This window comes from Mus musculus, chromosome 8 (genome assembly GCF_000001635.26).
Source record: "Mus musculus strain C57BL/6J chromosome 8, GRCm38.p6 C57BL/6J".
Taxonomy (NCBI): Eukaryota; Metazoa; Chordata; class Mammalia; order Rodentia; family Muridae; genus Mus; species Mus musculus.
Window position 1 is genome coordinate 121849944 of NC_000074.6, and position 27574 is coordinate 121877517.

At 50.8% G+C, this 27574-nt stretch overlaps 1 long non-coding RNA gene across 4 annotated transcripts in view; it reads left to right on the forward strand.

The window, feature by feature from the left end:
• Window positions 1–242: 242 nt before the first annotated feature.
• Window positions 243–27574, forward strand: part of Gm26812 — a 29333-nt gene continuing 2001 nt past the window's right edge. The window contains exons 1-3 of one of the 4 annotated variants that reach the window (XR_003947481.1): window positions 243–471; window positions 10153–10274; window positions 10423–11015. This is a non-coding gene — a long non-coding RNA (predicted gene, 26812). Of the gene's footprint in view, window positions 472–1921; window positions 2038–6486; window positions 6602–10152; window positions 10275–10422; window positions 11016–18209; window positions 18532–20221; window positions 20373–24182; window positions 24373–27574 lie in introns of those variants that run through there. The other 3 variants (XR_879277.2, XR_879278.2, XR_879279.2) reach the window with 3 other exon arrangements.

Here is a 27574-nt window from a genome sequence, read left to right on the forward strand (position 1 = left end):
TCTGGAGTAGCCCAGGCTGGGCTGGACTTCACTATGTAGCAGAGGATAGCCATGCTCTCCTCACCCCTGCCCCCTAGCCGCCATCGGGATTACCGGCATATGCCATCATGCCTGCTTGCTGTTTCTATGACCTTCGAAGCTATTTCCCAATTTACAAAGTAATCCTGGTCTACCCTCAAGATGAAAATGTTAATGACAGCGCTGCAGCCAGCCAGCAGAGGGCAGCAGCCACACACCTCATCCACCACCAACTTTGCCTCAGGAAGCTCACAGAGCTACACTTTGGGGTATGGCAGAATGGTGAATATATTAAAAAAAAAAAAAAAAGCTCTAGAGGAAGGCAGAAGAATCCTAACATTTGGGAGGTGGAGGCAGGAAGATCAGTTTAAGGTCATCCTTGGACCAACTTGCAAAAAGAAAAAAAAAAAAATAAGAAGAAAGAAAACGAAATATTCACCTCAAGAGACACAGGTAGGTGGGTTCCTGTCTGCATGGTGACTTTTCTGGCCCCGTTCTTTGGGACCCGTGAACCCTCCTGAAAGCTGCCCCCAATAAACCTGCCTTTATACTTTTAATTCGACTTCAATCGGCTTACTTAAAGCCAGAGGTTCGTGTCAGGTGTCTCCTCTGATTGCTGCCACGTGAAGCAGAGTCTCCTACTTCAATCAGGCAGGGTTTACCAATTTGTCTAGTCTAGCTGGGTAGCTCTACCCAAGCATGCCCCTGCCTCAGCTTCTCAAGAGCTGGGATTTCAGGCGGGCCACCTCATTTGCTAGGCGTTTACATGGGCGCTGGGTCCGAGAATTCTACTCCCCACTCTTCCGAACCATCTCCCTAGGCCCCTTTCGTTGTTTGTTTGTTTTTGTTTTTACTTTTTACGTTCATTCTATTTATTCTGTGGCTAAGTCCCTGCACGTGCCCTGAGAGTCAGAAGGCTGAGACCGAGGGGTCGTCGGTCCTGGGCCCGGCAACAGCTGCGAACTTCCTGTGCCACCAGCTCCTGATCATCAGGGGCCAGGCGCACGCGGATGTAAGACAGGGTCCCTGAAACAATGAGCCATCAGGCCTCAAACAGGGAGAATCCCTTGTGGCTTTCAGGTGCTGAGAGCTGACTGGCACTGGCGCGACTTCTTCGGTCTCAGCTTACGACAGGGCTGATGCAACACCCTAAGGAAGTTAGGCAGCAGCCCCGAGCCCGCAATGCCTCTGTTGGCCACCAGGGGTCAGTGTAGCAGTTTCAGAAGGGGCTCGGGAAGCCTTGTAGACACAAGAAGCAAATATTGCATCATGCTGATGGGGGAGGCGGGAGGGAGGAGAAGGGGAAGGGGAGCGGATCCTGAAGCAGCTGACAGCAAGAGTGAACCTCAAGCCGGATGCTTTTATCTAGTAAAAGTGTCTGTTGTCCCGTAGTGTAGACGCTAGATGCACGCTATCACAGAGGAGATGGGGCTCACCTGCAGGCCTGTCTATTTGGGAACCAGCAAGGCAGAAGCTGCAGGCTTTTCTGATTTCCCCACATCGCAGGCTCCCGACAGTGTAGGAGAAACATTTTGCTCTATGGTTCTGAAGAGGGACTGAGGAGTAGACTTGGTTACAGTTTTAAAGAGTAACAAGAAGACTTGCCATTGATGTCCTGGTACTCACACAGTGGGGTCCCTCTTCCCAACACACTAGACAGAGACCACAAGGTCTCCCTTCATCCAGTCTGGCAAGCCAGCACATGGGGGCTCTGGGATCTGGAGATGCCTGCCTGGTTTTCCCCCATCGAGAAGGGCGCAGACTCAGGAAAAGACCAGCTCAAGCCTAGGAGAGAGCTGCTAGCCACAAAAATCACTGCCCGTCAAATATCTCTCAGGTGTCCATGGAAACAGGTGAACTACTGTTTGCTCATCTGTCTTGAAAATAAACAGTGTCGGAAGGATGAAGGAGTGGGGGGGGCCATGTGCCCCATGCAGAGCAGAGGCAGATGTGTGCTCGTGTTAATCTAACCTTCACCTGCATCTTCGTCAGGAACGGGTAGGAAGAAACAGACACTGAGTGAGTGCCCTCTGTACTTCCTATCAAGAGAACCCTGTGTCCTCCAAGGACACCCTAATCTGCCCTACTCCGTCTCCCTGCCTGGCACCCCCACTCCTGTTACTTGCTTCCTAAGTTTCTTCTCAAGGCTCATTTCCACTGTTTCTAGAAAACAGTGTACTCACAAACATAAAATAAATAAATAAAGGAGGAGGAGGAGAGGACCCTCAGCTGAGTATCCAGTCGCTCTCCCAGTCAGTTGTATGCAATTCTACCCTAACTTCACGCGGCCTCAGGAGCCTAGGTTCCAGAGGATTAGGGAAGGGTCTCTGTGGAGGGCTGTGGAGAGCCATTGTCCCTGCTGAGTGCAGATCCTCCTGGGGTGACTGCTTTAAGGTCCCCTGCCCATGAACCCCACAAGCTCATTGGTTCCCCTGGGTGACCTTTGGTGTACTTGAACTTTGGTTTGTCACTGGGACCTTACAAGGAGGGTAAATGGGACTTGTTTCCCACTCACACACCCACACATCCAGGGCAAAGATTCTTGCTGTACATTGGCATAGGATTTAACAAAACCAGAGATAAGTTTAGTGACAGCCCTGGCATTTATCCTGCCAAGGGTACTGAGACAGCCGGCTAAAGCCGTGCTGTCTGAGGGTGGGGTGTCTGCAGAGGAAATACTGACGTAGCTGGAGGTGTTGGTGACTGAAGCGTATGTAGTGTAGAGAGGAGTGAGATAAGAAACTAAGGTGGAGCCACCTGAAGGAAGGGCGTCTGTGGGGAGACCCCTAGGATGGCAGTCGTCTAAGTAGTAGAACGTGATGGGTGTGGTCTGCCCCTGAGTACTGGAATGCTTTGAGAATGTAGCCCAGGTTCTAGAATCACTATTAGGGTGGGTGCTTGAGAGTATTAGCAAGTGGCTGCAGAGGATGCCTGTCTGTGATTATGAGCAGTAAAGAATAGATCTGAGGGGCTGGAGAGATGGCTCAGCGGTTAAGAGCACTGACTGCTCTTCCAAAGGTCCTGAGTTTAAATCCCAGCAACCACATGGTGGCTCACAACCACCCGTAATGAGATCTGACGCCCTCTTCTGGTGTGTCTGAAGACAGCTACAGTGTACTTACATATAATAAATAAATCTTTAAAAAAAAAAAAGAATAGATCTGAAGTCAGTGTGGCTGCCCAGAGGGAGGTTGCATTGTATGTTTACAGGAACAATTACAATGGAACAGTTAGGATGGGTGGAAGGGCCAGCAGCAGGCATCCTCTGTATTGATCTCTCTATTGAAAACTGGATACACAGCAGGAGGAAGTGGATTTGTCAGCTTATAGGATCCTATGTTGAAAGGACAGAGGGTATAGGATTACATCTATGCTAAGGAGCCACTCCCAGCAAGTGTTGGAGAGTAGAGAAGGAAGAGGCAGGGTAAAGGTGATCCTGTGAAGAAATGAAGAGAGAGGTGGCAGATGGTATTCTTTATCCCAAGATAGGACCCTTAGCCAGATAGGACCCTTAGCCAGATAGACCCTTTGCCAGAGGGTAGAGAGAGGCTGATGTAGCAGAGCCCCTGGGACAGAGTGTGGGTCTCACTACGCAGGTTGCTATGGAGGAAGAAACACTTGTGGGACAGAAACCCTAACAGCAGCAGTGAGGGGCTGAGGAGGAGCATGCAGGGGGACTGCTTCGGAGGAAGAACTAAGGCAAAGCCAGGTCCTGGGACAGGTCTGTAATCTCAGCTACTTCTGAGGCTGAGGCACAAAGGACTGTAAAGCACTCTGGGCTGCAGAGTGAGTTCAAGGCCAGCCTGAACAACACCCTGAGGCCTTGCCTCAAAAAACAAACTAGGAAGAGGACTGGAGTTGTAGCTCAGAGGTGGGACGCTTGCCAGATAGTTTCAAAACCCTTTGTTCTATCTTTGGCACAGAGAGAGAGAGAGAGAGAGAGAGACAGAGACAGAGACAGAGACAGAGACAGAGAGACAGAGACAGAGACAGAGAGACAGAGACAGAGACAGAGACAGAGACAGAGACAGAGACAGAGAGACAGAGACAAAGACAGAGAGAGAAACACTAACAGAGATAAAAAGATACAGAGATAGAGAGACACAGAGAAAAAGAGACAGACAGACAGAAAAAGAGATACAGAGAGATACAGAGAGACAGCGAGACAGCGTTCTTCCTGTCAGTCCATCACTAACTCAGGTCTTCTTGAGTGAAGGTCTCTAAATGGAACTGACTGGTTGATCAGGCTCATTGGTTGTAGCGAATGGAGCCCTCTGATCCCCAATGCTGATCATAGGGGAGACTTTCCATGTGGGGAGGACCCTGGGGACCCTGTATTTCCCACTCAGTCTTAGTGGAAGCCTCCATCAGAAAGAAAGCTGTCAGCTCTCCAGAATCCTCCCATGGCCGATTCATCCCAGTGAGTGCTCCACCACGCAGCCATGTCCCAGCCTTCTTCCTCCCACCTTATTCTTTAAAACATTTTTTAAAGCTTTATTTATTTTACATGTGGGTTTTGTCTGCATGTATGTATGTGCACCACATGTGAGCCTAGTGCCCTCCAAGATCAGAAGAGGGCATCAGATCCCCTGAAACTGGAGTTACATATGGTTGTTAGCTCCATGTGGGGGCTGGAAACTGAACTGGGGTCCTCTGCAACAGCAGCCAGTGGGCCATCTCTATAGCACCTTAAGCCCCCACCCCCTCTAGCCCAGGCAGGCCGCAAACTCTCCCTTTTTCTATCTGTGCGTGCGTGTGTGTGCTAGTGCATGCGTGCCCATATATGTGGAGGGAGCCCAGTTTGAGTGCCATTCTCCAGGAGCTGTCCACCTTGTTTTTGGAAACTGAGACTCACTAGGACCAGGGACTGCACATTAGGTTAGGCTAACTGGCCAGTGAGTCCCAGTCAGAGATCTGCCTGGCTCTGCCTTCCCAGTACTCCCTGTAACAAAAGCATGCCGTGGCTCCCTGGTTTGGTCTTGTTTGTTTAACATGGACTGTGGGGATTCAAGCTCACTTCCCGGTGCTTGTTTGGCAAGTCCTTTATTCATTGAGCCATCTCCTGAACCCACAGTCCATGGGCTCTATGGACGGGAACTTCTGATCTTCCTGCCTCCACCTCCTGAGTATTGCAGAACTGAGCTACTGTGCCTCGTTTATGTTGTGCTTGGGACTGAATCCAGGGCCTCACACACACTTGATGAGCATTCTACCAACTGGGTCACAGTCAGGACTCTCAAGGTCATTTTCAATAGGATCCCAGAGTCAGTCAGCCACACACACCCTCTGTCTCTCTCTTCCCCTGTCTCTCTGTCTCTGTCTCTCTCTTGTGTGTGTGTGCACGCACACATACACACATGAGCACATGTATGCATGCATGCAAACAAGCATAAATGCTAGATAGTGAGGTGATTCTAAAATGTAATAGAAATACAAAGAGCCAAGAGACTAAGAATGCTAACAGGAAGGTGGCTACCCCTGAGCTATCAAGGAGCACCATGAATGTTCCCCCATGAGTGACAAGGCAGCAGCGTGCTTCCCATGAGAGCCAAGGCAGAGGTGTGTTACCCATGAGTAGTCAATGTCCAGGCAAGATGATGGATATGTGCCCTTGCTTCATTTCTGCTGCTGTGATAAAATATCCTAACAAAAACCTACTTAGGGAAGACAATGTTTCTTTTAGGCCCAAGTTCCAGGTTCCCATCCATCATTATGGGGCTGTGAAGGCGTCAGGAACTTCAAACATCTGGTCTACCCCATCCATAGTCAAGAACAGAGAGAAATGATTGCTTTCCCTGCTTGCTTGCTTGCTTGCTTGCTTGTACTCAGCTTTATCTCTCCACCGTTATATAGTCTGGAATCCAAGCTTAGGGAATGGTGCCACCCACAGTGGGCTGGATCTTAACCTTAATTAACATTATTAAGACAATCCCCAATAGGCCAACTCAATATAGTCAGACAGTCCCTCACTGAGACACTGTTCCCGGGTTGTCTAGGTTGTGTCAACTTGACAATTAAAGCTAGTCACAACGTGCAGTCTCACTAGAGCACAAGTGGATGTCCCTGTAATCATAAGAAGTCTCACTCTTGCATGCTTCGTTTTATAAGGAAGGAAGGAAACAAACAGGATGTATTCCTGAGCTTTTGCACACCATTTCAGGTCACAGATCCTATGGCTCAGACTCAAGGCTCAGATTTGTGGAAACTCAGCTCCGGGCAGTCTTGAGACCCATCACCTGCCAGGACAGATGACTGCCCTTCAGCGCCCTATCTGAGCCTTGGGCTCCTACGGCCTTGTTGGTTCCTTGTCAAGGTTTTGTTGTCACGGAGATGCTTTTGCTTCAAAGGAAAAGCCAAACAAGCCGTGGTTTGTCTTTTTTATGGGCAAACAAATCGGCTGATCTTCAGATCAGAGCTTGACGTCAGGAGTGACTGCTGTTCTTAGCTCGAGGGAGGAATTAGAGAAAAGACTCCTAGCTCCGCACCGGGCTCTTCTTGTCTGCTGCCCAAGATGTTTGTGAAGCCAGGAGAGCACCACAGAGACATGACAAGAATAATAAGACAGTGTCACCATCCGGGACGGGTAGGCTGTTCTGCAGACTTGTTCCGTCAGGCTAGGGAAGTCATTAATCCTCTGGAGCAAGTTCCAGCTCTCTAGGGTCCCTCTGGCTGTTTCATTCTTTGGGAATTAATGTGTTGGACATAGAGAGGCTTAGCAGGCAAGGCAGGAGAGGGAACAAGATGTGCTGGGCTTGAGCTGGCCACGTCCACTCTAGGTGCTGGAGCCCAGGGTGCTGCTTTGTACAAGGCGACTGGCAGGGTTCATAGGCTGGGTGGCATGCAGAAGGAGGCACGGAAACTGGTGGTACAGAAGCAAGCTTGCCAGGATCCTCCAAACACATTCATCCGTCTGCCCTACAGTGGGTATCTGCTTATAATCTTCAAATGTCGCTGCCTGATACCTCAGACATTATTGCCATAAAAACAAACAAACAAAAACAAAACAAACAAAACCAAACCATTTTCCCTCCTTGACCAGGCTGAGTAACCCCTTGGTGATATATGTGCATTTGTGTTTGTTCACATGTGTAGGTATGTCTGTGTGTGCAACAATAGTGGTGGATGTGGTGGTCAGAGGCCAACCTCAGTTGTACATCCTCAGGTGTCATCCACATTGTTTTTGGAGTTGGTCTCTCCACCCCTGAGAACTCACCAAATAAGCTAGGTAGGTCCCAGTGCTCCGTCTGTCCTACCTCCCCAGCACTGACAGCCTGTTTTCACCGGAATCCTGGGGATCAAACTCAGGTCCCCTTGGGGCAAGCCCTTTACTGACAGAGCTAGCTTCCCAGCTGAACAATGGCCTCTTCCACCCACTCTTTGGAGTCTCCGTGGTCTCTGGCAGGATTCTCCCCAGAAGGGCTTCACTTCAGTAAACAGAGCACTCTCGCATCACTGGGCTTAAGTTATTCGGCCACCACCGGAGACATCTTTTTAGCCTTCGGCCCAATGAGGCCACAGGAGAACTCTCCAGCTATGACTGTGTTTGCTATAATTAACAGCCACACCAGAGCCATATGAAGTCCCAGCAGGCCTGGGGAAGGGATGCAAATGTGCCTAGACCTGCTTGGCTGTGCCTCTCGGGCATCCCTGTCCTCTGCACTCCCTTCTCAATGTCCTGAGACTCTGCCAACCAGGAAGGCGCGAGCCAGGCTCTCCTGCCAACACACGGGTGTCATTTACCTGTGGTTTCACTGGGCCACCAAATACTCTCGGCTACCGATGGCCAAAGTCAGTCTTGGAAGGAGCAGGGGTGGCAAGATAAACAAGATTTCCAGTGCTCAGTGGGTAGGCTTCTGAAGAGAAGCTAGGCAGGGTTCCCTTTGTAGCCCCGTGACTTCTCCACAGTCAGGAAGAAGTCCATTAGCTAGAGTGCACCCCCCAGCACCCCAGGACATCAGATGGACAGCAGCACACAGCCCCTTCTGTTCTCTCAGGCCGAGCCAAGGGCCCTTTGTGCCTCTGAATTGACAACTTGACAGAGAACCATGCCAAGAACCAGTGGCTGGGCTGGTGCTGTCCCACCAGCTCTGTGGAATTCTTCCTGCCTCAGTGAAGATGCTACTGTGGGGCTGTTCCATGAACTGAGTGGCCTCTGCAGTCTGGGAGTGTCTCATCTACTGTGGAGGCGAGGCAGGAGACATCTGAGGACCAATGGTGTGAAGACCAATGGTGTGAATGAACTTAGCAGTGGTGTCAGGGAGGGTGGAGCTCCTGTGGGGATGATGGAGGGTGACCTCCAGGGGTTTGGGCTGCTGTGATATTGTGGGAGGATGGGAGTATAATCAGAAAGGGCTCCACATTAGACAGATTGGAATTATATGCTGTTTGTCACCAAGGCTAGCAAGCAGTGACTTGCAAAGTGCTATTAAGAAGAGCTGCAGCCCCTAGGGGCTGGTGGAGGGTCATTTTAACACCTCCCAGATTCTCTCTCCCAAGATCCCAGGTAGAGCCTGTGGCTGTGACCTTCAAGGCCCAAAAGGATAATCTGGTGTGGGCTAATCAAGATCTTATCAGTTCAAGATCTTGAAAGAGGCAATTATGAATTGTCAGAAGAGACAGGTAGGCAGCCAGAGAGAAGACATGGCCAGGTTTATTTGAAGACAGAAGAAAGAGCTGCAGGCCCAAGAACTACAGGTGTATTCCTCCCAGAGCCTTCGATAGAAGCCACCCTGCCCACACCTTCACTTGGCCCACTGAGACTTCGTGTGGAAATCTGACTTTCGGGACTGTAACAGAATCCATCTTCCCGTGTGTGTTTTGAGACAAAAGGAAAGATCATGGGTGGTGGGAAGCCATTGCTGGGGTCCAGCTGAGCTGGCTAGGTAGGAAGGGGAGCCACAGGAGTGCCTAGGAGGGAAACGCCCAGATGGTCAAGGAGTACTGACACGTCCTACGTCACTGTACACTGAGCATCACACAGTGCATGGGGACCGTGGCTGCTCTCAGCAGGTGGCAGAGCAGGGCCAAGAGGGAATCAAAATCTTAACCTCCTTCATGAACCAGAAGTAGCAATGGAAAAGAAATTCCAGGGAGGATGGGAGGTGGTGGCAGGCTCAGCATGGGCTGGGGGACATGGCGGCTCTCTCCCTCTGTCCTCCCTTACATATGGCCCCCCCTGGTCTGCACCTCTGTGCTCTAACTACCCCGGGGACCTTTCTGTTCTTACATGTCACTAATCAGAAAATTGGGCTGGAGAGATGGCTCACAGTTAAGAGAACTGGCTGCTCTTCCACAGGACCCAGTGTTAATTCCCAGCGCCCACAGGAAGCTCACAACCATCTGTAACTCTAGCACTAGGGGAATCCAATGCCCTTAGTGCCCGGCGAACGCATGATGCACAGGCATATATGCAGACAAATCCCCCATGCACATAAAGAATGGGGAGGAAGAGGAGGGGGGGCAAGGGGAGGAGAAGGGGAGGGGGATAGGGAGGAGGAAGAGAAAGAAGAAGGGGAAGGAAGAAGAGGAGGGGGAGAGAAAAAGGAGGGGGAAGAGGAAGAGAAGGAAGAGAAGAGAAAGAAGAAGAGGAGGAGGAGGGGAAGGAGGAGGAAATGGAAAAAAAAAAAACTCTTTGGGTCCCAAAGTCAGATACTTTCCATAGACCCCAACTGTATAACAAGACAGAGCCAGGTGTCAAGAAGAGCAGAGCCCAGGGCCACAGCACCAATGACGAGAGCTTGTGAGACACACTCACCTGCCACAGACTCACCAGTCCAACTGTGATCAGGGGTGTCCCCGTTAATGACAAAGGATCGTCAGCACACTCAATGAACCCCAGAACCACCACTTCCGGGCTCCCCCGTGACAGCTCTGGTTGCCAGGCACATCTGTCTCCACCTCTGTGGGTTTCCCTAGCAGGACATCTCGTGTCCCTGGCTCATGACACATGGTCCTTTGTGTCTGGCTTCTCTTCTCAAGCAGCAGGATTTCCAGGTTCCTCTACATTGTAACATGTGGCAGTGCTTCGTGGTTGAGTGATACTCTGTCAGATGGATGCACCGCAGGCCTAGGTTTGTTCCTGCTGCTGGGATAAAACACCTCAGCAACTTTAAGAAAATGTTTATTTTGATCCAGGCACCGTGGAGAAGTCCAGAGAGGATTGGGAGCAGCTGGTCATATCCACAGTCAAGAACAGAGAGAGAGTGAACATGGCTGCCCGTGCAGGACCCCGGACTTAGGGGATGGTACCGCCCACGGTAGGATAGATTTCTCTTATGGCAATGATCAATCAAGCCAAACCCTCACTGAGCCTCTTCCCTGATGATTCTAGCTTGTTTTGACAACTAAAACTTTTATGCTTGGTGTGTTTGTTTGTTTGTTTGTTTGTTTGTTTTTCCAAGACAGGATTTCTCTGTGTCCTGGAACTCATGCTGTAGACCAGAGTGGTCACGAACTCGGAAACCTGCCTACCCCTGCCTCCTGAGTGCTGAGATTAAAGGCATGCGCCACCACCTCCATAACAATCAAAATTTAACCTCTACAACTGTATGTGTTTGCCTACCCATCAGGGGATGGACATTTGGAATAGAACCAAGAAGGAACTGACCAAGTTATACCCTCGCTATCAGCAAGAAAATCTTAGAACAACTTGCCAATATGCTAAAAAAAAAAAAAAAAAAAATGCTAACCCAGAATTCCAAACTCAGGGGATAAAGTCAACAAGGTGTTTTCTGACGGAGGGAATTTGTGCCAAATCAGAGAATTATAATTCCCCCAGGAATCTCACGCTCAGAGAAGAAAAAGGCTAAATAAAGCCTTGGCCAGCTGGTAGGGACGCTTTTCTTCTGGAAAGAGACTTGCAACTTTCAGACCTCCTTACAGGAGAGTGCAGCTGAGACTACTATGGAGGGTTGTGATGGACAGGACCACACCCAGACCAGGACTGCTTAGTTATGCTCTCTCGCCTTCCATTTAGCCTAAGTCTTTTTTTCTTTTTTCTTTCTTTTTTTTTTTTTTTTTTTGGTTTTTTCGAGACAGGGTTTCTCTGTATAGCCCTGGCTGTCCTGGAACTCACTTTGTAGACCAGGTTGGCCTCAAACTCAGAAATCCCCCTGCCTCTGCCTCCCAGTGCTGGGATTAAAGGCGTGTGCCACCACCTCTCGGCTTAGCCTAAGTCTTAATGTCAGGAGCTCAAAGGCAGATCTGAGGGAAGTCCCGGGACTTCTCCCTCTCTCTCCCAAAGTGGCTACTGAACAAACGCCCCCCTTTCCAACTTTTCCCCATGAATGTGGCTCTTTCAGTTGGATTTCCAGGACAGAGGCTAAGTCTGAGTTGAAAAGGCTGCCCGAGACACAGCTTCAGACCCTAAGGTGAGTTACGTTGTAACTATTCCCAGGGCATTCACTCTCATAAGCTCCTGCTTGGTAACACAGGCTGAAGGGGGAGGGGAGCAGGGCGCGTGCCTGAGTTCTGAGACACTGTGAGAGGGTTCAGGGAAGGAGATGAAGTTTCCCCAGCCTGTGGTTCCAGCCCTCCCTGCCCAGACTTGCGAATGGAGAAGCTTTGAGGTAGCAGGAACAGGAAGCTAGTCTACCCCAGGGCACGGCAGCCCTTCCAGTTTTCTTTTTTTTTTTTTTTTTTTTTTTTTTTTTAAAAGAGAGAGAGAGAGAGGGCTTAGCTTTATTTATTTATTTATTTATTTATTATATGTAAGTACACTGTAGCTGTCTTCAGACACTCCAGAAGAGGGAGTCAGATCTTGTTACAGATGGTTGTGAGCCACCATGTGGTTGCTGGGATTTGAACTCCGGACCTTCGGAAGAGCAGTCGGGTGCTCTTACCCACTGAGCCATCTCACCAGCCCCCTTCCAGTTTTCTAAGCTGTTAAGTTTGAAGCTAATTCGTTCTGACAGGCTTCCTCCTGGGGCACACATTATTAAAGGGTGCTGCCCCACAGGAGGCGTGGCTGCTGGGCACCTTCTCTGTGTAAAGACGCAGACGCCCCATCCTTGGGGTTAATGGGGCCCAGGCCTGGGTATACAGACACAGAGGCAGGTGCCAGGTGTCTGCCCAGTGTACAGCCTGTGCTGCTGTATGGAGCAGACCTGCCTGCTGGAGAAGGAGGAAGGGAACATGTTAGGTGTGTGCGTCCTCTTGTCTCCACCTTTCATCAGCTCATTGGACTGTGGAAGGGAGAAAGAGAGATGCTCTGACGGGGGGGGGGGGCAGGCCCATACCAGAAGAGCAGAGAGAGGAGGGGCGGGGCAGGGCAGGGAGGGGCGGGTGTCTTGGCAGCTCCCAGAGCTGAGCTTCTCAACCCTGGGCACAAGCTGTTCTCATGGCTTATCTGAGCCTTGGCCCTAGCCAGCTCTTGATGTACAAAGCCAGGCATTAGCACACACGCGCTGATCAGAAGAGAGTACTGTCCCTAGCCTTTCTTGCTTGTGCCTGTCTTTGCTGGAGGCCACTTGTTACCCAGCCCTGTCTTTCTCCTACCCAAAGGCTTCTTCTCCAGCCCTGTGCATCCGACCCGAGGCTTCTGTGGCCTGGGTTTGCCTGGGGACTTTTGGGTGGTAGACAAACAGAAACAGTCCTCTGTGACCACCGGCTGGAGTGTACCTGGTTTCTGCTCCTTCAAGGTCTGTTGCAGGCTGGTTTCCCATGATGTCCTTATACCATGGATGTGCCTCAAACCCAGTGCCATGGCAGGAGAGGGTGGGGCTCTGGATAGTGCAAGGACACAGACCATCAGCCACGCACCCCACTTAGCTCCCAGGTTTGTTGAATGAGGCAGGAGCGAGCATGCCCTTTCCCCCTGGGCTCCATGCAGTGCGCTCCCCTAATCGTGCCCTACGAGCGAGCACCTGTGTGGCTGGAAATATCAGGTGTAAGGCACTGGTTGCTGGTCTGAGCTGCTCTGACACGACCACCCTCATCTGGTGGCAGACAGCAGCTCATTGTGAGTTGTGTGTGACTACAGACACTGCTCCCAGGGAGGCAGAGGAGGCTAGAGGTCAATGAGACGCCTTCGAGGGACCAGGTACCAGAACCGCGGGAGCCAGAGGTATCTGTCTGTATTTTGATAAGAGACCTTGGTGATGCCTAAGGCTGGTCACCTACAACAATCAGATATACATTGGTTCCCTGCACCCCAGCAGGCAACCACAAGCGTTCCACCTGTGTCAGCCATTAAGCATCACTGCTGGCTATGCAGACTCCCAGGGGAGACACCTGACAAATCTAGAGTCATTTCTCAACTTTTCACAATTAACTAGTGTACTGGTTAGTTCTCTGTGTCAACTTGAGACAAGCTGGAGTTATCACAGAACAAGGAGCCTCCCTTGAGGAAATGCCTCCATGAGATCCAGCTGTAAGACATTTTCTCAATTAGTGATCAAGGGTGGGAGGGCCCATTGTGGGTGTTGCCATCTCTGGGCTGGTAGTCTTGGGTTCTATAAGAGAGCAGGCTGAGCAAGCCAGGGGAAGCAAGCCAGTAAGGAACATCCCTCCATGGCCTCTGCATCAGCTCCTGCCTCCTGACCTGCTTGAGCTCCAGTCCTGACTTGCTTTGGGGATGAACAGCAACGTGGAAGTGTAAGCTGAATAAACCCTTTCCTTCCCAACTTGCTTCTTGGTCATCATGTTTGTGCCGGAATTGAAATCCTGATGAAGACAACTAGGAAGGAGGACAGGCTGGCGTCTCTGCAGTGGAGGCCATGGCTTCTTGACATCCCACAGCACAGGTCACAAAGAAGAGCTCCATAAGAAAGAATTATAGGGTCTGGAGAGATGGCTCTGTGGTTAAGAGCACTGACTGCTGTTCCAGAGAACCCAGGTTCAATTCCCAGCACCCACATGGTGGCTCACAACCATCTGTGTGTGAATCAATCCCAGGAGAGCTGACACCCTCTTCTGGCCTCTTCAGGTACCAAGCACACAGATGGTGGAGCAAAGACATGTATGCATACACATAAAATAATTAAAAATAAATAGTTTTTAAAATTTGATGAGCAGGCTTCAAAGCAGGGTTACTCTATGCAGCCCTGGATGCCCTGAAACTCTCTCTGTAGATCAGGCTGGACTTGACCTCAAGAGATCCACCCGACTCTACCTCCTAAGTGCTGGGATTAAAGATGTGCACCACCACCATCTGGCAAAAATAGAGAGAAAGAATTATGTAGCCCAGAACTCAACTACCAAGATAGAGAAAGTGGGGTGAGAAGTGCTGTGATCCATTGGTTATGCCTGTCACTGGCACAGCATAGCTCACCGTTCATCGGTCTATCTGCAACCTTAATGGGCTGTGCATTCTGCCTTCCACCTCCCTTTTCTGTTCTCTCCTGGGTCTGCTGGCCCTAGGAGCCTTGGTGTGTGCTGGGGATGGGAGAGGGGCTGGACCCCATCTATCTCGTTGTATAATCTCAGGGGTTCCACATGTGGGGCCTCATTTAGATCTGTTTCCTTGGCGGGAGGTTCTGATACGGGTCAGCGTTGAAATCTCAGGGGCTCCTGAGAGGCAGGTCCTGAGAACAGAGGCACGAAGGGGAGCTGGTGAGATGGATCATCAGATAACTGCGCCTGCTGCCAAACTGGCACCCTGAGTTTAATCCCAGAGACCCACGTGGAGGAGGAAAGAGATGACTCCCCTGAGAGTCGTCCTTTGACTTCGGTGCCTGAGCCTGCCTGTGATCACAGATGAATATAGGAAGTAAAACAAAGTGGTTAATCGTGTTCTATGAACTACAGCTCAAAGTTTAATCCTCTTTAAAAGGTCTGGTGGTTTTGAGACAAGGACTCACTATCTGTGGCTGGCCTTGAACTCAGATCTTCCTGCCTCTGCCTCCAGATTGGGCGCTGGGATTAAAGGCAAACACCACCATATCTAGATTAATTTTTAAAAAGATTTATTTATTTTATTTATATGAGTACACTGTCGCTGTCTTCAGACACACCAGAAGAGGGCATCAGATCCCATTACAGATGGTTGTGAGCCATCATGTGGTTGCTGGGAATTGAACTCAGGACCTCTGGAAGACCAGCCAGTGCTCTTAACCACTGAGCCATCTCTCCGGCCCCGAATTTGTATGTTTCAAGAGAGTTGGCTTAGTATTTAAAAGTGCTGGCCACTCTTACAGTCACCTCTGGTTCAAGTCCTAGCACCTACATGGTGATGGCTCAAAACCACCTGTAACCCCAGTCCCAAGGGCTCTGACTTTCTCTTCTGGCCTCCACGGGCAACTCATACAGGTGATGCCCAGATATACATGCAAGCAAAACAGCCATACATTTAAATTAAAAATAAAATAAAATAAAGGGGCATTAGTCAGAAAATGAACAAAGCTGAATTTGGGTACCTTCTGTCCCAGAGTACTGCCCATGACCTGGGCAAGGTGCTAGGTGTGGCATGTTAGCCCTGGGCGAGCAGGAAAGGTGTTGGATATTGACACCCTGCCGTGGCATTTAGCCAAGAAGCACCTGCAGTCTTTCCCTGTTCTCAGAAGCAGAGTTCCCTGGACAAATAAGCTCTGCCGCAGTCACAGCCGCAGGGGAGAAACATCTTCCAGGACCCATATGGCTTCAATCACAGCACAAATGCCTTTGACACCTGGCCTTCCTGTCCATAGCGGCATGATGCAGAGCGTTCTGCTATTGGAAGAGATTTGCTATGCTATCCATCACTGGCCTGGTTCATGTGCCTTGCCTGGAGCCAAGTTACGGCTGTGCTGGAACATCACTAACCTGAAGAGCAGAAGAATCAAGACTGGGCCATGGCAAAGGCATGTCCCGTGCTGGACTCCAACACAACTTGGCAGAACTCTAGGCTCCTTCTGTACTGCCCAGAAGGCTTGGGACACTTGCTCAGGCCACAGTCTGACTACAAATGGCACATGCTCGCCTGGACCAGAGTCTGACAATGTCTTCCCCGTTCTCACTGGACTCTCACATGTGATGTTATTTAGAAATAAGATCATCACACGTGTAATGGTTAAGGTGAGTTTATACAGTTAGAATGGCCCTAATTTCAATGGCTGGTGTTCTTATAAGAAACACAGACAGGAGAGGCCATATCATGACAGAGATGGGGGCACCAAGGACTGTCCCCACTACCAAGAGCTGGAGTGGGTGAGAGGGATGGTGGACATACCAACAACTTGACTTTAGAATTCCAGCCTCCAGGCTGTAGGAGAACTCAGATTTGTGGTTGAAATATGACTGATCATTTGTCATGTTGGTGGTACATGCCCTAAGCCCGGGACTCAGGAAGCAGAGACAGATGGGCTTCTATGAGTTCAAGGTCAGCCCGGTCTACATAACGAGTTCCAGGCCAGCCAGGGCTACATAGTGAGACCCTGTCTCACAAAACACAGACAAAACTGGTTCCACCTGAAGCCCAAGCTACACAGCCTTGGGCACAGGGACTTTGCACGGACCCGGCTGTCTCTTCGGTTGCCGTCTAACCTGTTGCTTTTGTGTGGCCTGGCCCACAGCTTCCTCTAGTCTGCCTCACATGTCCAAGGGGCCTGTGGGTGGACTTCTATACCACTGCTATTTTGGGAACCAAAACTCAGAGCACAAAATGGCTCTCAGAGCCTGGGGCTTCTAAGAAACATGTCTTCCATCCTTTTATGCTGTGAGGGGCAAACCAGAGCTTTCTCAAGGCCACAGGGCAGGGACACCAGGTCTCAAAACCAGGACCTTTCACACAGATCATCCACCCCACCCACCCCAGCCTCTTGTGCTCTGTCTTGTCACACACAGAAGATTTGGTCCTTGGGTCCTTGGGTCCTTGGGCTCTTTAACCTGCCTGTCCCATAAGTAACTAAGGGTGGGTGAATCTCTTGGACAGTATCTGAGCCTACTGATAACTTTATATTAGGGTACTTTAGGGGTCCCATTTTCCCAGCAGGGAACAATCAGAGCTCAGACAGGCTTCCGAGCCCTGGAGTCATCAAACACCCAAGGCAGTGAGCATTGTTAATGCCTAGGCTTCGATTTTCCAGAACCAGCATTAGTGTGCCCGTGGCTACAGAGATCAAGCGTCAATAGGTGTCTTCCTTTCGTAATCCTGGAAGCAGAAGGCTGGTGTCCAAATACGGCTGGGGCCTGCAGGCTCCAGGCATTCCGAAGTTGGTGGTTACAGGAATCTAGGCCCTGCCTCTCTGTCTATGTAATCTGAGTATGTGTAAAAATTTACTTCCTCTAATAAGGGCACCAGCCACGAGTCTGGTGGCTCAGGCCTGACTTCTAAGTTTCTAAGGAAGATAAAGTAGGAGAATGGAAAGTTCAAGCCCACCCAGGGCAACCTAGTGAGACCGTCTAAGAATTTTGTTTTGCCCTTTGAGACAGCCTTTTTCTGCGTAACAGCCGTTGCTGTCCCTGAACTCACTCTGTGCGACCAGACTGGCCTCAAACTCAGATCTTCCTGCCTCTGCCTCCAGAGTGTTGGGGTTAAAGGCATGCGCCACCACACCTGGATCTTTCTCAAAAATTAAAAGTAAAAATCAGGACTGGCAGTGCAGCTTGGTTGTCTGTCTGAGTTTGCCTAGCGCTCATAAGGGCCAGGGTTCAATCCCTAGTATTGCTGAATCATTAAGTAAATAGGACCCCAGGACCCCAGTTGTTGGACTTAAGAATCTCATATTCATTCATATATATATATATATATATATATATATATATATATATATGACATCACAGTAACTAAACATATGTCCTCAGACTGTTCCCAAGTCAGGACTGGAACCTATCTTCAGGAGGCATGCTCTTTTGAGACAAAGTCTTAGAATATAGCTCTGGGCTGGTGAGATGGCTCAGCAGGTAAGAGCACTGATGGCTCTTTCAAAGGTCCTGAGTTCAAATCCCAGCAACCACATGGTAGCTCACAACCACCCATAGTGAGAACTGATGCCCTCTTCTGGTGCATCTGAAGAAAGCAACCGTGTACTTATTATTTATAATAATAAATAAATCTTTGGGCCAGAGCGAGTGGGGTTGACTGGATCAAGCAGAGGTCCTAAGTTCAATTCCCAACAACCACATGAAGGCTCACAACTGTACAGCTACAGTGTATTCATATACATAAAATAAATAAAAAAATCTTAAAAAAAAAAGAATATAGCTCTGGCTGACCTATAACTTGCCATGTGGCCCAGGTTAGCTTGAACCTCACTGAACCCCTCCTGCTTCTGCCCATAGAGTATTGGGATTAAAGGCTTGGGCCACCACGCCCTTCTTGAGGCCACATTAACTCCAATAGTTTTCTTTCCAAGACACTCTGCCAAGCTACAGCTAAGCGTTGAGAGCCTCAGGGAAGCAGGGCATGTCCATTCCCACTGGGCAGCAGACACCACCAGGAGAAGCAGCTATCTGTCCCTTTTGGGCTAAGCATCATGAGCCCCCAAGGTCAAGGTCTCTGCTGACCCATCAGCATTGGGAAACACAAGTGCTGTCATCAGAAGGAGCCACTGCCCAACCCCCGCAGACTCCGGCTTCCTGCTTCGAGCTTGCTGCCCAGTGAGTACCCCATCATGGTACCATGGAAACTGCCAGGTTGTTTTTCTTCTGTTCTGGGGGTGGTGGTGGAAGTGCTGTATCTACTAGGTACGTGCCACCACCATATCATACATATCCCTGGCTCTCTTATTGTGAAACAGGAGCCCACTATGTTTCCTGGGTTAGCGGCTGCTAACTCGGGAGCTGGGATTACAGATATGAATCGCCACTTCCATTAGGAAATGCTAATGTGTGATACTCTGAAGACTCACGTATCACACATTAGCAGAGCTGAGTGGCCAGCACTTGCCAAGCATGTTCAAGGCCTGGGTTTCACCTCCAGCACCACACACACACACACACACACACACACACACACACGCACTCACATACACACATGTACCCACACATCCGTGTACACACACAGTCTTTACATCCCTACCACCATGAATACACACACACATGCACTAACATGAATATGAGAGCGTGCACACACACACACTTCTAACAAAATGGAGGTGAAGGTTAGAGGGGGCAGCTCCTGGTCCAGTGCCCAGCCGGCCTCTACACGGGATCTGAAGACCACAGCATTTTCATAAGCTGCTTGCACAAGGACAATAGTCCAGCCAAGTCCGTTCCTATCAGCATCTCCCGCAACAGCCTCTGAAATCAAAGTCTTTGTTTGCAAACAGATTACACAGGCCTCTTCTCTTTGTCTTTAAGCATCTCCCTTTGGCCCAGTTCCTGTGACACACACATCCGGATGCAAGGCTCCGGTCCTTTCAGGGTCAGCCTAACATGTTTGGGGGGATGCCCAGGGTCCCTGCAGAATCAAGAGCAGGGGCCAGTCTGCCCCACAGGCTTCTCATGCAGCACATCTCATGAAGTTAAGAGCCCAGGGGAGAAAAGAGTACAAGAGGAGTCCACCAGGGTACAAGACAGAAGGAGCTAAGGAGCTAGGTGCTACAAAGAACCCTCCAGAAGCCCCTGATAACCTGGATTAATCTAACTAATGGGGAATAATCCTAACTGGAGCTAAGGAGCTAGTACTACAGGTGCTATGGAGACCATCTAGAAGCCCCTGATAACCTGGATTAATCTAACTAATGGGGAATAATCCTAACTGGAGCTAAGGAGCTAGTACTACAGGTGCTATGGAGACCATCTAGAAGCTCCTGGTAACCTGGAATAATCTAACCTAATAACCCAGCTAACCCAGAATAACCCCTATAGCAGCAGAAATGAGAGAGATCCTGATACACCAGGTGGAAGGCAAAACCAACTCCCAAGTTTGTCCTCTGACCCCTACATATGCATCATGGCTTTTGCACATACGCATACACATTTCCACCCTCTCACTCCCTCCCCCTTCCTCCCCTTCCTCCTCTTCCTCCCTCCCTCTCTCTCCCATGGTAGGTAGCATCCACACAAAGTCCTCCCCCTTTAAGTCACAGCCCTGGCCACCTCCTAAACTTGCCCCCCGCCCCAGGTTCCTCACCTAAAGGGACTCAGCTCTTCCTGCCATATTAATACACAGAAAGGAAAACAGAGGTTCAAGTGTCCAAGCCCAGGCAGGAAACTGGGGTTGGAGGTTAAAAAGGGTGAAGTGTACAAGGTCGGCGCTGGACAGAGGCGCCGATGGAAGGGGTGTTAACTGGAACTGTGTGTAACTTATATTGCATCTATTCTTGTTTGGACCTGTCCCTTCCAGACAGATGTTCCTGTTGTGTGGGGCCTCCTAGAATGTTCTGTGGAAACCCTACAGATGCTCACTAATGTGCATGAAGTGGTCCCCATCAGTTACCTCTTCTCTTAGAAGAAGCTTGGACTTGCCTGTGCTTTCCAGAGCTCCCAAGAGCAAGGTGAGCCAGGATCCTCCTGTTTCTGCTAGCGGCACAAGTGACTTATCACCCTGGGTTGAGTAAGGTCCCAAAGTCAGGGCCAGTTCAGGTCAAGGTTCAGGCCTGAAGTACATGCCAGTATGCAAACTGAGTCTCACATCCACCCGAATCCCAAAGGTCCCTGCTTGCAAAGTCAGGATGTCACCAACCATAGTGATAGATACCTGTACTGCCAGCCCTCAGGTGAGGGAGCTGTGCTGTGTCAGAAGGATTGCAAGATTGAGGCTAGCCTGGCTACATAATGAGTTCCAGGCTAGCCTGGGCTGCATGGTGAGTTTAAGGCCAGCCTGGGACATGCAGTGAGGCCCTGTCCCAAAACAAAGAGTTGTCAAGAGGTAGTGGTGGCTCACGCCTTAAATCCCAACACTTGGGAGCAGAAGCAGTCAGATCTCTGAGTTCGAGACCAACATGGTCTACATACAGTTCCAGGACAGCCAAGGCTACATACAGAGGAACCCTGTCTCAAAAACCCAAACAAAACAAAACAACAAAACCAAACAAACAAAACCAAAAGACTACCATACCTCCAACCTCCAAACTAACCAAACAACAAAAAAAGAGTATTTACTGGTGCTAGCCACCAAGCCTGCTGACCTGAGTTTGATCTCTGGAACCTGCGTGGTGGAGAAGAGAACCTGTAGATTGTCTTTGGACCAACACAGCAAGTTCCAGGTTTTTTATCTCTGTTCTGGGGATCACGCTCAGGACCTCAAGTTTGCACAACAAATTCTTTACCAATTAAGACTCCTCCCAGTCCCTAAGAGGTCTCTTCCTGCACTGCTCAGTTTGTAAGATGTCTGCTGCTATACCACACTGTCCACCATTCCCATCTCAGTATAGTGGCCCCTGGAGACTGTGTCACCTGTGACACGTGGCTGTGATTGTCTGGGCTTCAACGCCCATGAATGTCCTCTTGAATCACGGGCCTTCCTGATGGGCTGATCTCTACGCATCTGCACTTGGGGAAGGTATGCACGTGACTCCCTCATCTTCCATCTGCAGTCAGAGCATCCTTGCTCGGCCAGCAGCAGACTGAGCCATTGAGATGCATGGGCAACATCCAGGAAACAGGTACCCAAAAGAATGTTTGGATGCTGCTTACAGAGCTCAGAAGACAGTGTAGAGACCTGGACTGGGCCTGCCCCATGTGGGGTTCCGTTTGTTTCTCCTAAGAGGATCATGGACTCTGTACCACACTTTCACTGACAGCCCTCATGCCGGTACACAGCCCACATGTCCTCTCAGAATAAACTTGTCACCATTGGCACAGGGTGGTCTCCCGAGGCTCTCAGAATGTACTGTAGAGCAAAGGCAAGTAGCCAGCGTGGAGAAGAGAGGAAGATATGGGATGGGAGGGAACAGACCCTTCCTTCTCCAGAAGCTATGGGAATGAATGGCCAGGCACACTGAAGAGCCTCGTAGAATGCAGGATGTAAAGGTTTATGATGGGGCTGTTGATCGAAAAAGAGGCCAAGCAGAGAAAAGAGCTGCCACCCCCATTGCTTCCTTGTAGGGAGGTCTCTGCTGACCCTGGGAACACTGGTTTACAAGTGTCCTTTTGGGGGCCCTGGGATCCAGAACTACATGGTCCTCTGCTGAAGATCAGCCACTGCTTGCGGGAGACTCTTCTAACCAATGGTAAATTAGAATGACTCAGCTTGAAGCCATCAGAGGTGGCTGTGGAGATGGGGCTCAGCCCTGCCCACTGGTGTCTGCTCCAGGTCTGAACCAAGTGGAGGGGACAGCAATGTCACCCCACCCCAGAGCAGCTCCTGGAGGGGCTGGGAACCACAACAGCTGCAGCCACCCCAGCAGCAGCTCACGTCCCGGTGTGTACCCTAGGAGAACCTGGCTTGTTGCCAAAGCCACGCAATGGGCCCCAGGAACAGGAGCCCGAGGAACACAGGAGCCGCTGCAAGGGCAGACTGGCTGCAGCGGCAGCAGCTGGGGCACAGGCACGTCTTCCCTGCATTCCACCTTTGCCTAGGCTCTGACTTGGCACAGTGATCTTAGTAACAGAGGCTCCTGGAAGACAGTCTCTTCCCCAAGGCACAGCTGGGCTCAGCGTGAGGCCGCCACTACTGCTCTGACTGTCTTCCAGGAGCCTCTGTTACTGAGAGCTGAGTTTTCCCCAGAGGCTCCCAAGAAATGATCCCTTGGGTCTTCCCCAATGCATACTCCAGGCAGTGTGTGCTAAGCCAGGGAACAATCCCCACCAAACTATCAGGCATTGGGAGCAAGGGGTTTCAGGAAGCACCTAGGGTATGCGGTGGCCTCAGCAGTCAAGGACAGATGGGGTGTGCAGGGGGAAGAGGGAACATCACCCCTCCCCCACCTTGCACAGCAGGTCATCTGGCTATACCCACTTATAGGAGAGGTTTGCAGGGGCAGAGAAACTCACCTGCCCTTCGTAGCCCGGATCCTCTGGGACAGTTATCACCAGAGCCTCCAGGAGTCCCCTCAACATGTTCTGACAGATACCCAGAGGTGGGCAATGTGGGCAGGCGATTCTCAGGTGTTTCAGTGAACTCAGGCGGTGGAAAGCTGCACCCTCAGGCTCTGCAGTCAGGGACGGGAGGAGTCACTGGGAAGAGCAAGGAAGAAGCTCAGGGAGGCATGCCTGTGCAAAGGCCCTGGGGTATATATGTCAGAGCGTGGGATACTCCCATTGCCTAGAGTAGACCATGGAGTGCGGGTGTGTGTGTGTGTGTGTGAGTGTGCACGCTCTCGGGGCTCAGCGTGGGTTGGAGAAGTGGGTGGGGGAGTTATGCAAAGGCTCAGAGCACCCAGAGACCGGATCGTAATCGGTGAAGCAATAAGTCCCAGCGCCTTGGTGAATTAACCCAAGTCCTGGAAAGAAATGGTGACCGTATGAGGCCCGTGTCCAGGACATGGACATTTCTTCTCTTTGAGGGTGACAGCCACCAGCTCTCTCTGGCTCCCATTGCAGGGACCTCAGGAACTCTTAGTTCCCACCCTCCTAGCTCTGACTGCCTGGACCTGCTGGGTTGTTCTGGGTCTGCCAGTCCAGAAAACCAAACTCCTGCCTTCCCTCCCAGTTCTGGAAAGTCCGACAACTACATCCCGGGTCCCACAGGCCCCCGTCCCCACCTGTCTTGTGAGCCATGTTAGCTTTCTGGTTTTTTTTTTTTTTTTTTGGCTAGAGGCTCCTGGGATGGTCTGTGCAGCCAGCCCTTCTCTCAGCTCACAGCGGGACTTGAGGTCTCAGCTCCACTCCGACTTGTCGGACACCTTTTCTCAATGATGTCTGACCTCCCTTAAACGGAGCTTGTCTGACACCCATACACTCAGTGCTTGTTCCTAGGTGGACTCCAGGCCATGCCACCCCAGGGGCCTTTATAGTTTGTGCCATATGCAGATATACCTACTCAGCGTTCCAAGTGATTCAAGGCTGGGGGTGGTGGCTTATGCCTAAAAGCTCAGTGATGAGAGGCTAGGTAGGAAGAACTCTGGGAGTCTGTGACTTGCAGGTTAGCCTGGGCTAGAATGAAACCCCGCCTCCATCTTTACCCGCCAAATCACAATTCATTAAAACCACATGGCCACACTCTTTGACAACTATGACAAACCCTAACAGGCACAACACACCCCACTTTTCAGTCACATAGGCTCTTTCTCCCTCAGCCTCTCTGGGCCTCAGTTTCTCCATCTGTAAAAACTGAAGGGCCGGCCATGAGTCCATCTCTGCTTCTGATTCAGGAAGCCTAAGGCTACGTCCGCACCTCACCTAGATCCCGGTCTTGTTCACAGGCTCTGATCTGAGTGAGTTCAGAGAAGCTTGTCACCTATCACGGCTCTGATTCTACCACTGTGAGGACAGCAGGGGGCAGCTGGAGCCTGCAGATGTGGAGCAGCGATGGGCCTCTAACATCTGCTCCTGGCCAAGTCTTTCCATTGCTTCCCACGAGAGGCCCCATCATGACGGGAGAGGCTTGGATCAGTGAGTTTGGGTTCAATGACTTAGAATCCGGGCTTGCTGGCACTCTGAAGCATCTATATTCCCTTGGGGCTTGTGCTGGAGGTCCCATCTCTGAGGAAGAGGAACAGTGGGGGTGGAGCAGGACCCATCTTCCTGCTAGCCCAGGATCTGAAGGCCAAGGCCCATGTTCCTGGGGTGGTGGGAGAGTCCACTGTGTCTCCTCTAATGATCCAAGGTCAAAGTCAGACATTTGCATGGGGAAAGGTTCCTGGGGCTTTTAGGACAAATGGGGAAAGCACAGTGAACTTGGATAAAGGAGGCAGACAGGCACGCGCGCGCACACACACGCGCGCGCGCGCACACACACACACACACACACACACACACACACACACACACGCACACGCACACGCACACACACACACACAGAGGAAAGCTGCATAGTGACCATACATGACCCACACACACAATGCAGGGCGTCTTTGACCCAACTACTGCTCCAGGCCCCTGTGGAGCGAGCAGACTTCTCTGAAGCTCTGTTAAAACACGTCGTTTTAGGGTACAAGTGAATAGCGGCATTATTCAAATTCAAGGGGGCCAGGTCTGCTGGTTCAGGCCTGCCGTGGCAGTTACTCAGAGCAGAGGCAGGTTATAAATTCAAAGCCTGCCTGGGCAACAGATTTCAAGCCCACTCTGGGCAATTTAGTGAGGCTCTGTCTCCAAAGAAAAAAGGAGAAAAAAAAAATCAAAGAGAAATGGAATCTTCCTGCCTACACCCTGGGATATGAGTTCCCTTCCGGCAAGTCCTAATTTTGGCATGAGATACTCCAGACATACAGGAAAACAACGCTCCCACACTCAAACTCCCTCTCCATAAAAGCAGCATGCTGTCCTTTCACAACAGAGTTTGTGGTCCAGAGGGCAGATCACATTGATCTTACAGCTCTGCAGATATCCCACACATACACCCACACACACACACACAAGCTGCCCCCGTGGAGAGCACAAAACAGCTGGTCATTTCTAGACTACACAAGGTGGTGACTGAGCATCTGGATCCTTGCTCTGGTTAGTGTTAGGATACTTTGTATCCTCTGTATTTATAGCTGAGCTGTCTTCCAACACATGGGAAGCCCAGGATCCTGGACAGATTTCACTGGTGATGGCACAAGACGGAACTGCCTTTGTGTCTCTTGCTTCTTCCAGAGGGTGAGCCCGTCCAGCCCGAGTCCCTGGACCCTGGACACTGCAGGCTGTGAACTTCTCAGATGACCGACTTTCCCCATCTGAGTAGCAGCCCTGCTTGTTGAGCTCACTGTACGGTGATCAGGGTTTATCTTCATACAGTAACGATAAGAAAGGAAGCCAAGGCCATGTGCAGCTTCTCTATATCAGACATCCTGAGGAAGGGTGTTGGACAGTCAAGGAGTACATTGGGAGAGAGGACTCGTGACCTGAGTCACGGGGAGTGTGTGCCTGAGGCAGCCTAACCAAGTCCATCTTCATTTCAAGCATTCGGTTTTGTGGAACCCCTTCTCCTGACAACTTAGATACCGCCTGGTTATGAACCAAATGGATGGTGGGAAGGGTCTCCATCCCGCTGCTCCCTTGGCTCTGCTGGCAGTAATCACGGGAACTGATGAGAGCTGCCTAACTCCACATTTGTTTGACTGTTGCTTCCCTGTCGGTTTGAGCCCGTCTCTAGCGACAGAAGCGGGTGTAGACACAGAGCAGGAGCCAGTTTAGTGATAGAGATCAGACTCAGTGCTTCCATGTCCCTATGGGGCCTTCAAGGACCAAGTGTTCTTGTCAAAGAGGGCTTGGAGGAAATGTCACAGCAGTAAAGCAGGGGTGGGGGTGGGGGGAGGTGGCCGGTGACCTCAAGGTTGCCCAGAAAAAGCTCAAGGCAGGGTCTCAGAGTTCAGTTGTATGAAACAGGCAAGGCCAAACCTTTTCAAGATGAAGAACCCTAAGGGACATGAGTCCTGGGCCAAGCTGTGTCTTTATCCTGAGGCCCCGCCCAGACTCTGGGATTCCGGGATCTTCTGTGAAATTGGTAGGCTTAACTGGTACCTCTGCAGAGGACAGGGTGGCTTCCTACAGGCCAGCTTCCATGTCAAAAGTGTAGGGGTGGGGTGGGAATCGGGGCCAGACCCTAGCCTTGGCTCACATGCTCCCTGTCAGAAGATGCAAGAGCCATCTAGGGACAATGTCTACAGAGACGCAATGGAGGCCCTGAAGATGGCAAGGAAGGAGGGGATTCTGGAAGCTTCCATCACTCTTTGACTCAGTTAGGATTTGATCTCTAAAGAAACAGGCCGAGACTAGATCTGAAGAGCCACTCACGGGGGCAGGCAGGCGCCAAGGTGTGTGCTTTATAAGACAAGACTTTTAACGAGGCAGCTGCGTTTCTACACGCAGAATTTACAGTTGGGTGATAGGAAAGAACTGGTCCCCAGAAATGAGTAGGGCAGTGTTTGGCACAGCTGCACATAAGTGCACATGGCTGCACCTAAGTGACAGGAGGTGACACTTTATTTTATTTTTGTTTGTTTGTTTGTTTGTTTTGGTTTTTTGAGATAGGGTTTCTCTGAGTAGCCTTGGCTGTCCTGGAACTCACTTTGTAGACCAGGCTGGCCTCGAACTCAGAAATCCACCTGCCTCTGCCTCCCGAGTGCTGGGATTAAAGGTGTGTGCCACCATGCCCGGCTAGAAGATGACACTTTAAAGCTTGAGGACACATAAGAGAGAAGACTGGGGTTTGAGGTACAGCGTGGGGGAGAAGGCTGAGAGCTGGGTTGTGGGGGTGCATCTTGCAGGATGTAGGTATTTAGGACTCTAGGTGTGGATGTGTGGGGTCCCCTCATTGAGTACTTCTTGTCTTGTGTAACATCCAACACAGGGAATGGGCCCGCCCACTGGGAGCTGTGTTTGTCCTGAGGCAGGTGGCATTACCACCCACCAGCTCATTTAGCTGCCACAGGGCTGGCACTTCCTCAGCTGGGATCCAGGGTCAGGCCTCAGAGTGCAGCAGAGATTCTGGTGGGAGAGCTGGGGGCGTTTCCTCCCCGCTACGGAGCTGCGGGAACTTTCAGCTCATGCTTTGATTAAGCTGTAGGAGGAACCAACAGTCCACCCTCCACCCTCGGGTGCTTGGGGAAGTGGGCCATGGTGTCTGGGGCAAGTGTCCTGACTTCCCTCTTCCTCATCTGCCCTATGACAA